Raw genomic sequence first — 12,616 nt, 5'->3', positions numbered from 1 at the left:
TGGAGGTGTCTTGCAAAACTAAACATACACTTACCATAGGATCTAGCAATCCTGCTCCTTAGTATTTACTCCAAGGAGTTGAAAACTCAAGTCCACATAAAAACCTGCACATGGACATTTATAACAGCTTTATTCATAATTGTCAAAATTTGCAAGCAATCAAGATGTCCTTCAGTTGGGGAATGGATAAAAAAACTGTGGTACATTCAGACAATGGAATATTATTCAGTGCTAAAAAGACAAGAAAATTTCTTTTTTTTTTTTTAATTTATTAATTTATTTTTTTTGTGTGAGGAAGATCAGCCCTGAGCTAACATCCATGCCAATCCTCCTCTTTTTGCTGAGGAAGATGGGCTCTGAGCTAACATCTATTGCCAATCCTCCTCCTTTTGTTCCCCCAGAGCCCCAGTAGATAGTTGTATGTCATAGTTGCACATCCTTCTAGTTGCTGTATGTGGGATGCGGCCTCAGCATGACCAGAGAAGCGGTGCGTCGGTGTGGGCTCAGGATCTGAACCCTGGCCGCCAGTAGCGGAGCACGAGCACTTAACCGCTAAGCCACGGGGCCCGCCCAAGGCAAGAAAATTTCTAAGAAGAAATTTCTAAAAAGAAATGAACTATCAAGCCATGAAAAGACATGGGAAGAACCTTAAATGCATATTGCTAACTAAAAGAAGCCAATCTGAAATGACTACATGTTGTATGATTCCAACTACATGACATTCTGGAAAAGGCAAAACTATGGAGACAGTAAAGAGAGCAGTGGTTGCCAAGCACTGGGGCTGGAGGGAGATGAATAGGCAGAGCAGAGCAAAGAGGATTTTTAGGGTAGCAAAAATACTCTATATGATACCATATTGATGAATAAATGTCATTAAAAACATTTTTTTTCAAACCCATAGACCCATAGAATTCACAACAAGAACGGACAGTAATGTAAACTATGGACTTTGGGTGACTCTGACACGTCAATGTTGATGCATCCTTTGTAGCAAATGTACCATTCTGGTGGGAGATGTATTATCAACATCTGTTGATAATACACCTCCTCTGGGGAAGGCTGTGCACATATAAGTGCAGGGAGTATATGGGAAATCTCTGTACCTTTCCCTCAATTTTGTTGTGAACTTGAAATTACTCTCAAAAAATAATGTCTTAATAAAAAAATTGTGTGACCTTGAATAAAAACTTCTCTATGTTTTAGATCAAACGTTAATTATGCTGTTCAAATCTTCTCTATCCTTTCCATTTTTCCACCTTATCAATTAATTACTGATGTAGAGTTGTTCTTTAATGCTTATTTTACTTTATTTGAGGTTATCTGTTTAATTCATTTTTATTTTAAAATGTTTAAAATTGTTTTATTATCCTGTGGAATTGATTCTTTTATGTTTATATCCCTCCGTCTTTATTTTGAGCAAAGCTTTAGTTAAAATCTATTTGATTATTGTTAATAGAGATACACAACCATTCATTTGGTGATATTTGTTTGGTATGGCTCACTGTTCATGTGACTTCAATTCGTTCAATGTCCTTATGCTTCTTGAAACAACAGATATTGTTTTTTTCTTAAAATCCAGTCTAACAGTCTTTAATTGGATAGTCTATTGAATTTACTATGATATTTTAGATATATTTGGACTTATTTCTGTGATATAATATATTCTTTCAAGGTTTTTACTTCTTTTTTGCTTTCTTCTTCTAATCTTGCCCTTTTCTTGGTTTCAATTTTTAAGGTATTATTTTTTGTTTATTACATTTTTTCCTTTATTCTTTTAGAGAGGAGAATTATGTTCTTCATGTCTATAATTTTAATAATGTTTTGAACAGTAATATTAATAAAGTCTAAAGTTAATCAGCATCTTCAACTTCTGTTTGAAAGAATAAAAATATAATATAATATAAAAATATTTCAATTATCCTCTTCCAATTTTTATTCTGTTGTTCAGTATTATAGTTCTAATCTGTTTTCAACCCAAAAATTAGATATTGTTAACATTGATTTATACTGTAAGTATCATTGATTTATACTGTAAGTAAGTATACTTACTTTATTATTTACAACATTTGTAGTCATTTTTCATTCTTAAATTTTCAATCTTTCATCTGAGAACATTCTTCTTCTTCCTAAATGCATACCTTAGAATTTCATTTAATGTGTGTCTTTTGGTGGTACAATTTATTCTTCTGAGAAGGGTTTTTATTTCATCCTCTTTCTTGAAATATAATTTCACTATTGTCCTGGGTTGAGTTGCCCAAGAAACAAACCCTGATATATGGAAAGCCATGAAATAGTATTAGGAATTTTTGGGATTAACACCTGGAAGGAAAGGGAAGAAAATAGGATCGAGGAATGGGAGAAGTCAAGCTTCAATGGAGGCTTCAGTCAACCTTACAGGAAATTCAGATGATGGAATGTCCCCTCAGAGCTATTTCTCATTGGACCAGAATACCGAGCCTTTGAACTCTGGCATTGGCTATGTTCTGCATGAGAAAGAAGCTGTGACTGTTACCAAAACCAAAGTGGGTTTGCCTTCTGGGGAGTTAAATCAGACTCTCCACCAGAATTAGCTATCACACAAGCTAAAGTATATTTGCAGCAAATAGGAGGTCATGCAGAATCATTTCCAATGTCATACCTCCCCAAATAAAGGGAAGCCAGGACCTTTTATTTCAGATGGAGAATGAATATTCAAAAGGGAGAGGTGGGTATTCACTTGCGCAGGCTCAGTTGGGGAAATGCTTCCACACACACTTTGGGTTATGGTAATAAGGCCCAAGCTCCTCCTGGAGAGGTCTTAGCGTTAAAAATAAGGCAAAGGTCATGAGCATAGCTCTTGTGGTGAGGCTGTTTCAGGGTGGCTGGTGATTGCATCTACTTAACATAATAAAAAGAAAAAAAACAATTTGGAAAAACAGTTAAATGCTTCTCAAACCCACCCTTGAGTTCCTTGGGGCAATTAGTTGGTGACACGACCTCAGTAAAGCAGCTTTTGCCAGCTGAGACAATGCCCCAAGAGGGCTAAGAGTTCCAAGCTGTCTTCCCAAAGCATTCTCAGGTGCTTCTGTAATAAGTCCTTTATTTCTGAAGAGGGATCTTGGCAATTCATTTCAGTGACTCCACATAACTATGCATAGAATTTATGTTGACAGTTGTTTTCTATCATCACATAGAACTATGTGATAGATTTTTTTGTTTGTTTGGAATCAGAACAATGATTCCATTGTATTCTGGCTTCTATTGTTCCTGCTGAGAAAAGAGTAATCGGTCTAATTGTTTTATTCTAGATGATTTACAGTTTGTCTCTGGTTACTTTTAAAATCTCTCTTTCTTTCTCACTCTCTGTCTCAGAATAGCTTTCATTTTTATGTGTGTGTTCTGCAGTTACACTATGACATTGCTAGGTGGGGAATTTTTCGTTTTATTTTACCAGCAATTTGAGGCGCTTTCTAGATATGAGGATTCATGTTTTTTTTTTCCTTTTTTCACAATTACAGAAACATTTAAGGAATTATCCTCCTAATTTTTTACTTATTGTCTCATGTTTTCTCTCTGTTATAGCCTTCGGAACTCCAAAGAGAGATATGTTAGACCAAACTCTATCTTGACGCTTCTTATCGTGTCTTTCATATTTACCTTAGCTTTGTTTCTCTGGATTGCATTCTGCATAACTGATTTTGCTCTGTCTTCTTTCCATTAACTCTCTTTTAGCTGTGTTTAATTTATTGTTTAATTCATTCATAAAGTTTTTAATTTAAATTATTTATTTCTAAAAGTTCTATTTTGTTATTTGGCAAAGCTGATTTGCTTCCTCTTGATGCATATCATTTTTTTCTCTTTTAGTTTTCAAAACATTATACATAGTTATATTCTGTTTTTGGTAAATCTTATGCCTGATTTTGATATGAGATTATAAACTTTTCTCTACCCTGTCTGTTAGCTTTGATTCGTGGGACATTGTTTCATGGAATGCTTGAGAAATGGAAGATGAGCTGCCTGACCATTTTCCTTAGAACATTGTGGAATTTTTCTAAAGAGTAGATTGAAGCACGTTTTCTCTAGAGAGCACTTGTCTTGTTCCCGCTAGCCAATGAGGTGGCACTTTACATCAAAATCTGTGATGTTTTCCAGACCACATAATTAGTGTGAATTTGGATGAAAACCTCTCAAAATAATGAATCTGTGGTGCAAATTCCCAGGGAATATCTTCCCCCATTAACTCAATACCAGGTTCATGACAGATGATTGTTCTTCAAAGTGGGATTTATTTCTCATTCATCCTTATACTGAGACTGTAGTTATTCCAGGTCTCAGCTTGATGATGGGGTATTTTATTATATTTCTAATACTGGGAAAAGGCTCTTGATCTTGTTCTCAATATCCTGTGTAGTCCCCCAATTAGATGCTTAAGGCTTCCAGGTTTTGGCAGAAACATGGCTTTGGCTTGTCAATGCCTTCTAAGTTTCCCGTATTCATTTTATTTCTGGGATCTATAGAGTCATTATTTTAAACGTTCAGCAATTCATTTAAAAAAATACACACACACACACACACACACACACACATCTACTTATCTATATCTATCCATTTACATATTTCAATTATTTCAGATATTTCAATAAGAATGATAATTCAGGTATCTATTCAACTATACTGCAAATATTAAGTTCCAAACATCAATATAAATATCAATCTGAATGTTTCAAACATTCTCAAAATTGTCTCTTTGGTTGAAACAAAATGTTTATTTTGTCAAATGATAAGATAACCTTCATCAGACTTTTAAAATACTAATTCAAATATCTCCTTTTATAATCCACTGATATCCATTGATTTTTAGGTTACCTCTTTAAAGTGTTCTAAATTCTATAAAACAAAAATATTAGTTTCAATTCTGCTGATAGTCTTATAACACATACTATAAATTATTAACAAACATGAAGTCATTACACAATAAAGCTCAAAAGTAAGCTATAAAATGATTGTGGGAGTATGATAAATTTGATATAGAAACCCAAAATTCTCAGAATAACAATCTATCCTTCTAACTTCATATATCTGGCCTAAGATAAAATAAAAAGAATTCACACTAAGCTATGCAATAAAACATAATTAATTACTATTTCAGACTTCTCAAAATTATGTAAAACATAAAAATGGGTGTATAGTAAGGGTGATGTTTATATTTAAAAAAATAAAATAGGGGAAAAACTCAAAACAATATCAATGACCTTATTTCAATCAATTCTCATTCTTAGGTTCAGATTATTGAAACTCATATCAAATTTTAATGTAACTCAAAATAATTGAAAGAATGAAGCACAAAGAAAGAAAGAAATTTAAGCATACCACGCTACAGGCTACAGTCTCCTATGCTATGAGGAAAATCTGCACTGAACTCCAGGAAGTCAAGAAATGTGATAAACAGGGCATTGTCATTCTGACTCCCATCATTCTTCAGATGAAACAGCTAGACATTTACATCATGATATTTCTGCTTTATACTGTTATAGTTTTTTGTCTCACTCTTTGTAAGTCATCTCCAAAATGGCAGGACAACTTAACACTTTGACCAGATAGCCATAACCTTTGAAAATTACTTAGGTCTCATGAAGATACATAAAGATGCAAAACAGGAGACAGATTTTAGGAATTCTGGTGAGAGAGTATTGGAATTAAGTGATTTGAAATTCCAAATACATTGTTATGTAGGGTTTGGCTGCGGCCAAATCTGAACGAGACTGTTCTAAAGGCATAGAAAATGGGAGCTCATACAAGCAGAAAACATGAGCTGCAGTGGGCAGCGTTCTTCCTCTGACAGGCAGCTCTGCCATGTGGTCATGTATGTTGTGATATAATAACATTAACTTGGGGGACGGGGACCCCTACTACTATATGGAGAATAACTCTGGGGAATCTAAAAGCAGGAAATTTTAGACTTCAAAGAATCATGCATGCAGGCAGTAGTATTAGGAATTTATAACAACACATAACTGGAATTCAGAGAGAGGCTCCAGTCTCTGGAGAGGAAGGTGTTATATTAGCAATATTAAGGCCTAGAATATACATGCACATGGCCAATTACCATGGTAGAAACGTGGGGCCAGGGGTACAAAACAATATCCAATAAACCAAAGTGTAAAGTGGGAATGGGATTGCAGGTATAGGGCAAAATCTCCCAAATCAGATTTGCGACACAAAGAGCAAAATAATATTAGCATATAGGTCGCTGATTTCTAGCATTAGTCCCTATTGGGTTGGAACATGGTACTAAAATTAAAGTCTATAGAACCAAAGGCAAAAAATTGAGTGAAATGGCCAGATGCAAGACAGCAGGGCATGATGGGAATGGAAGTGAACTCCAGAGTGCATGCCGCATGGGATGGTGGCAGCTCTCCTTGACTCCAGGGGGTCATTGCATGTAGGTCCAGTGGACAGATCTTTATTGTCTTTTTCCAGAGAAGACATATATCTTTGATTTTTGATAAATCTTATGGCAATTTAATTTTGACAATTAAATTGTTATTGGTTTTCAGGCTAAATTCTCTTCTACTCAGTCCCCACTTTGTTTCCCCTAAACTACAGATTGCCATCTTGCTTCATTTTAGGGGCAAGGATGTTTCACTGATGGCAGAGATAGAAAAGGGGCTGATTCTACAGTTGGGAACCAAGTGGACTCAGATGTGGGGAAAATCAGCATTCGAAGGCTGCAAATCTAGCCATGCCTGACAAAAAGAGCTTATGTCTATTTAATGTTTTCAATTTTGAAAATCACTGCTATAATACACAAACTATTTAGTTGTCTCAAAGTCCTTTCATTGACTCATCATTGTTCTCATCATTTTTAACAAACAACAAATTTGAAGTTCGGAAGATGAAGTGACTGATTCAAGTCTTAGAGACAGCAGATGAAAGACTGGGCTCAGGTCAGTTCTCCCAAGTCCTGCCCAGTTCTCTGTGTGTTCCAGCACATTGGCCTCTCAGAGGCAGGCAGAGAAAGAGCTACCCAGTAGCATCTTGTATCAGGATGCTTTCTCCTGTGAATAGCAGAAACTCCTCTCAACCTGGCCTAAACCACAGGAGTTTTATGGAGTCACATAATTGTGGCTCTGACTCCATTTCTTTGGGATTGTCTTGATTTCATTTCACTCTCCTCCTTGTGTTGGCTTTATCATTGGGTAACTTCCTTTGTGGTTGCAGGATGGCTACTGCAGCAACACAGGCGACATGCTCCCGCGCTCACCTCTGGGAAGAGAGAAACTGTGACTCACACAAATTGCTATGGCTCCACTGGCAAAACCGCTACACATTTTACTGGCTGACAGTGGCTTAAATCAGTATACATCTGAGCCAAATGCAGGCAAGAGGAATAAATAGACTAATCAAGTCACACTACTGAGCAGAACAGAGTCAATTTCCAAAATTTCATAGCTGCTACATAATGCAGGATGTGTGAAATGGAGCTTGGAATGTCCATGTCTATAAGCACAATGGGTCCCCACGGTGTGAAGCAGGCACTCGTTGGCTGATGTGCATAGCCCCTGGCTCTGCTGTACATATGGTGACTTCTTGGTAAAAGGGACATTTTCTATACCTCGGAAGTCTTTTCGCCATGAAGCCATCCCAGAATTCAGAGATTTCCTTCTATTGACTGATGTCACCTTTGACTTAGGATTCATTAAGTATTTTTCAGTCAGCCTCACTGAAAAACCATCAGCTATTCTGGACTCATAGTAACCATGCCAAGAGTTGCTCCCCTGTCCTATTTGTGAAGAAATAGATCTCACTTTCCAAATCGGGATCAAAGCAATTTAGGAAGATATCCATGCAATTAAATTCAACAAATACTTACTCGGTAACTTCTGAGTCTAACACACATTGCTCTAACACTTAGTAATGACTCACACGTTCCTTTGGCATTGGGTGAATATATTTATGTGCCACTTGTTGCTCTTCTTGATTGCTTGCTCAGTAAATAGTCATGTTGCTTTTGGTTTTTTTAGTACTTTTGTTTATAGATTTTTATCTTTCAATTTAGATTAACCAGGCTGAGAAAACCCTTCCTCCTCACCAATATCCTTAACATAGAACTCTTCCTCTGACAAAAGTGTAGAAATTTACTGAATGTGCAGAAATGTAGCACTAGAGTGATTGGATGTATGTTCAAGAAATGGGTTTCAGGGTAAGAATCACCCACCAATACTCGTCGTTTATCCACCTCTTGTCAAAGCTTTAACCTTCTTGCATGTGCGCTCCAGGTTTGATCTAAGGGCCTTGTGTGTCAATATCAATAGTATTTCCTTTTAGAAATAACCCAGACCTTTTATTTTTTCTTCCTGAGGTGGATGAGATAGTGCATTTTGGTAAGTTAGTAACGCAAGAATCTTTGCTGCCCTTTTTCTCTCATTTAACCCAAGTCTGCCTTGGTACTTTGAGAGAGAAAAGGACTATGGGATTTTATTTAGGATTCTTCAATTTCAATATCATTAATAGTAGAGATCTAGAAACCATCAGCAAGGGAATGTGCAAATCTAACATTTTTTTTGTTTTGTTGGGGGAGGAGGTTATAATATTTTAAATTTTTGCCAAAATATTACTGAACATTGCTCAATTTTTTAAAACAATAAATAAGCAAAGATGCCCACAAAACGTGTAAAGGCTAATAAATTAAATATGCTTTGCAGTTTTTACTTAGAGGCTCCGGAAGGCATAAAAATAATATCTATTGGACAAAGAAATGAACTAAGCATTTTAGAATCTTAGAATATTTTCTATGGTGTAAAAGCGGAGAATTTTCTCTCTCTTTTCCAAGTTAATTTATATTTCATAGATCTAACGAGAAAAAGAAAAGTTGAAACACTAATGAAAATTTTAAAAGTCCAGGAAAATGGTGTATTTTATCAGTCTAGAGTTGCCTCGCTATGGTTTTAAAGGAATTATTTTTTCACTTTGCCTTCAATTGCATAAAATTTGATTTGGCATTTGAACTTGAACAAACCAGCTTCACAAATAAGAAATAACTTTTAACAAATAGGATTTAAAAATGTCAAAATCATTATAAGATTAAACACTATCCTGAGAAATATGGAATAGATTCTTAACAGCACAAATAGGAGTAACTAATATGAATTACTAATATAGATTTTTCACCTATTATGAGCAAGGTATTGTAGTAGATTCTTTACAGAAATTACCTAGTTAAATCCTCTTCGCAAACTCATGAGGCAAGTATAATAATTCCTATGAAGCACTATTTAGACATATCATTTTCTTAGGAAACGTATGACCTTTCATACAGACACATGCTTTGTTGAGTTAATAATATGGTAAGTCATTAGCAGTGTGGTAGCAAATAGGACCTTCTCCCATGAGCATGTTAGAGGATAAATTTTCAATGCAATGATGACCTCTGGTCTTTTATTTGATTGATTACAGTATTGGAGTAGAGAATAAGAACTATTCGTAGAGAATAAGAATAATCAATTCATGGGATGATTTTAGTGTCTGTAGAAGAAAAAGGGACAAATGAGTGGTATAGAAAAAAAATCTTAATGGAGAAGAAGCAGGCATGAAATAGACAATTTGAGTAGGCTTTTTGTGTGTGGGTAAGGTGAAACCTGGTCACATATTCCCACAGTATCTTCAGTAAACTCTGCTGTCTTTGTCAATGCATGGTAGAGTTGGATCCATTTGGTGGGTAGGATAGTAACAACTGATATTTAGTGAATGAATTCTTATTCTGAAACAAATATATGATCACACTAATTCCTCAAACAGTGTTTTTAATGGTACTATTGTTACCCCATTTTAGATAAGGAAACTGATTCTTTGCCCAAGTTTATTGAGTTGGGAAATGGTAGGGAAGGGATTTTAACAAAGGCCCTGCGACTCTTGAGATGACATTCTTAATATTGGACGATGCTGGTATTGTGAATCCTGGTTTAAAACAAGATCTGCTCACGTGACCCTGTCAAGACTGGCAGATACCTTTTTTACAGATGATGAAACTAAAGCTTAAAGAGATTAAATAACTAGCACAAGATTACTTAGCTAATGCAGGGAGGATCAGAATTTAATTCATATCTAATTCAAAAGCATCTGAATTTTCCATTCACCACATTTTAGATAAATGTGTTCAGTTTTTCTTAACGAGGCAACATTACTTTTTACTCCCTTAAAAAGTATTCATTGGGGGCCGGCCCTGTGGCTTAGTGGTTAAGTGCATGTGCTCCGCTACTGGTGGCCCGGATTCAGATCCCGGGCGCGCACCCATGCACCGCTTGTCGGGCCATGCTGAGGCGGCATCCCACATACAGCAACTAGGAGGATGTGCAACTATAACATACAACTATTTACTGAGGCTTTGGGGAAAAAAAGGAGGAGGACTGGCAATAGATGTTAGCTCAGGGCCGGTCTTCCTCAGCAAAAAGAGGAGGATTGGCATGGATGTTAGCTCAGGGCTGATCCTCCTCACAAAAAAAAAAAAATAAAAAGTATTCATTATAATTTTGGTCTGGTTGATTTGGTCTGAGTTAATTTATAATAGTTCCTCTAATAACAAGTCTAGCTCCAGTTTTGATGTTTGGCTGCTAATAGCTTTAAAGCCCCTCACTCCCCTGCCCCTCCTACCCCACATCGAGGCAAGCCCATATAAAGCCCATATGCTACTTCCTTTGGCACCTGCAAGGCCAAACCATGCAACTGAGGCCTTTATCAAACCAACTACCCCTAATCACCATGAAGTCAAGCCAGTCTCCTTTCCTAGCTCTCTAAAACCATTTTCTGACCAGCTTGGGAGCCAGTGCTGCTCTCGTCAGCCAGCTTCTTAATGTGAGTAGGTAAAGCTTTTCACATCTTCTTGGTGAGTGTGTGTTTGTGGTGTCATCAGTTTTGATATAAGATCAAATTTTAGGTGGGAGTCCATCTTGTCTCAACAGAATGACTATAATAGTTTCCAGTATATTTTTTTAAACTGAAGCAGGAAAAGAATTTGCTGAAAGGGTATGTGGTAGCTTATAATATTCACAGAAGGTTAGAAAACCAGGCTCAGATACTGGGCAACTACCAAGAGCATCTAGGTAGCAGTTCCTAAAGAGAGCCAATATCATGTGTGAGGAACAGTCTGGTGAAGAGATTACTGCTGGCACTAATGCCACTGAGTACTTATCACTGTCTCCACTGCTGATCTCTCATTACCCTGATTGCCAATATCACGTAAAAAATGACTCCATATACCCATATCATTTGGTCACCTTTTCAAGATTCAAACCTGGAGGCATGAGCATTTAATTATCAGAGCCTGAGTATCCACACTCTGGTGAGTCACAAAGCAGGGAAAAGGTTTAACTGGTTTCTTCTGATTTAGTACTATCTTCCATTCAGGCATACACAGTTGAGGATAACCTCAAAGTAGAAAGGTTGTTCTGATTCTGGGTAACATAAAAATATATATAAAACCACATCATAGCTCTCATACAGTATTCTTTGACACAGTAACACTATTCCTAAGTTATTTACATTTCTTCCTTAAAATCCTTTCTTCATTCAGCTTCATGAGGCTATTCTATCAGAGTTAACCACTTTTTTACCCTTATTTAAAAAAATTTTTTTATTGATTTTCATCTCCTTTCTATCCCCTAAATAATGACACTTCTCAAGTTCTCTTTCTCTTTCTTTCTGCTTTCCAATAGAGACAGCACTCATCTTCTTAGCCTCAATTGTTACCTACACAGATGGTACTAAGTCTACACCTCTAACCCAAATATTTTTCTGAAGAATCAGTCGTTCATTTCTATTTCCCTTCTGGGTATTGACATTCAGATTTTCTCAAACAAGTTCAGAGTGAAAATGCCTAAGACTCTTTTCCCAAATCCGGCTCTTAAGTTTTGCCTACCTCTGTAGGCTACATTGTCTTTTATTCATTCCACTGCCACGGTGGAGTATGCTTGCTTCCGCATGGCCTGTGTCACCAAAGACTGTCAATGGCTCCACAAACCTTTTGCCAAAATACTATAAACAGATTGATGCATATCAGAGCACACAAACCAAATTAGACTTTACCCGATCTGACTGAAGATAATTTTGACTGAGGGTTTTATTGAATTCATCTGCTTGTAATCTTCAGATTTTTTGATGAAATGAATTCTCTGAGGAGGAATACACAATCCCAGTTTGGAAGAGAAATTAGTCTAAGAGAATGTTAAGGATTATCTCTAGAAATATAACCTGGGGGAAGTAAACCTCACGGCTTTTCATGCACTGGAAGTAACTATATTTTGGGTTCCTTTTAAAATATTAATTTGCTTTGATGCTGTATCAGATACCTCTTCTATGCTACTTTCTATCCTTTCTGCATCACCTGTTTCTGGCACTTTTGGCCACTGTTCCCATCCTTGCTGTTGTTGTTCATTAGCTGACTCTGGGTGGTCTTCAAAAAGTGTCACATCAGCAAAACACGTCTCACCCCGTGCACACACCACACACCTCTTGTTCCCTGACCTGGGGTTTACGTGTTGATGCTGAAGTGTGAGATACCTGGGGTCCTACTCAGGGCCTACAACTTGGAAGTGAGGGGAAATTAATGCCCCACAAATGAACTTCTGACAGTAGAATAACA

The 12,616-nt window shown here is 36.6% G+C and overlaps 1 pseudogene; it reads left to right on the top strand.

Annotated features, from left to right (window-relative positions):
• Window positions 1-2,372: 2,372 nt before the first annotated feature.
• Window positions 2,373-12,616, top strand: part of LOC131414615 (phosphomannomutase 2-like) — a 51,062-nt pseudogene continuing 40,818 nt past the window's right edge.

The sequence above is a fragment of the Diceros bicornis genome, chromosome 15 (assembly GCF_020826845.1).
Source record: "Diceros bicornis minor isolate mBicDic1 chromosome 15, mDicBic1.mat.cur, whole genome shotgun sequence".
In the NCBI taxonomy this organism is placed as follows: domain Eukaryota; kingdom Metazoa; phylum Chordata; class Mammalia; order Perissodactyla; family Rhinocerotidae; genus Diceros; species Diceros bicornis.
This window is presented reverse-complemented; position numbering and strand designations above follow the sequence as displayed.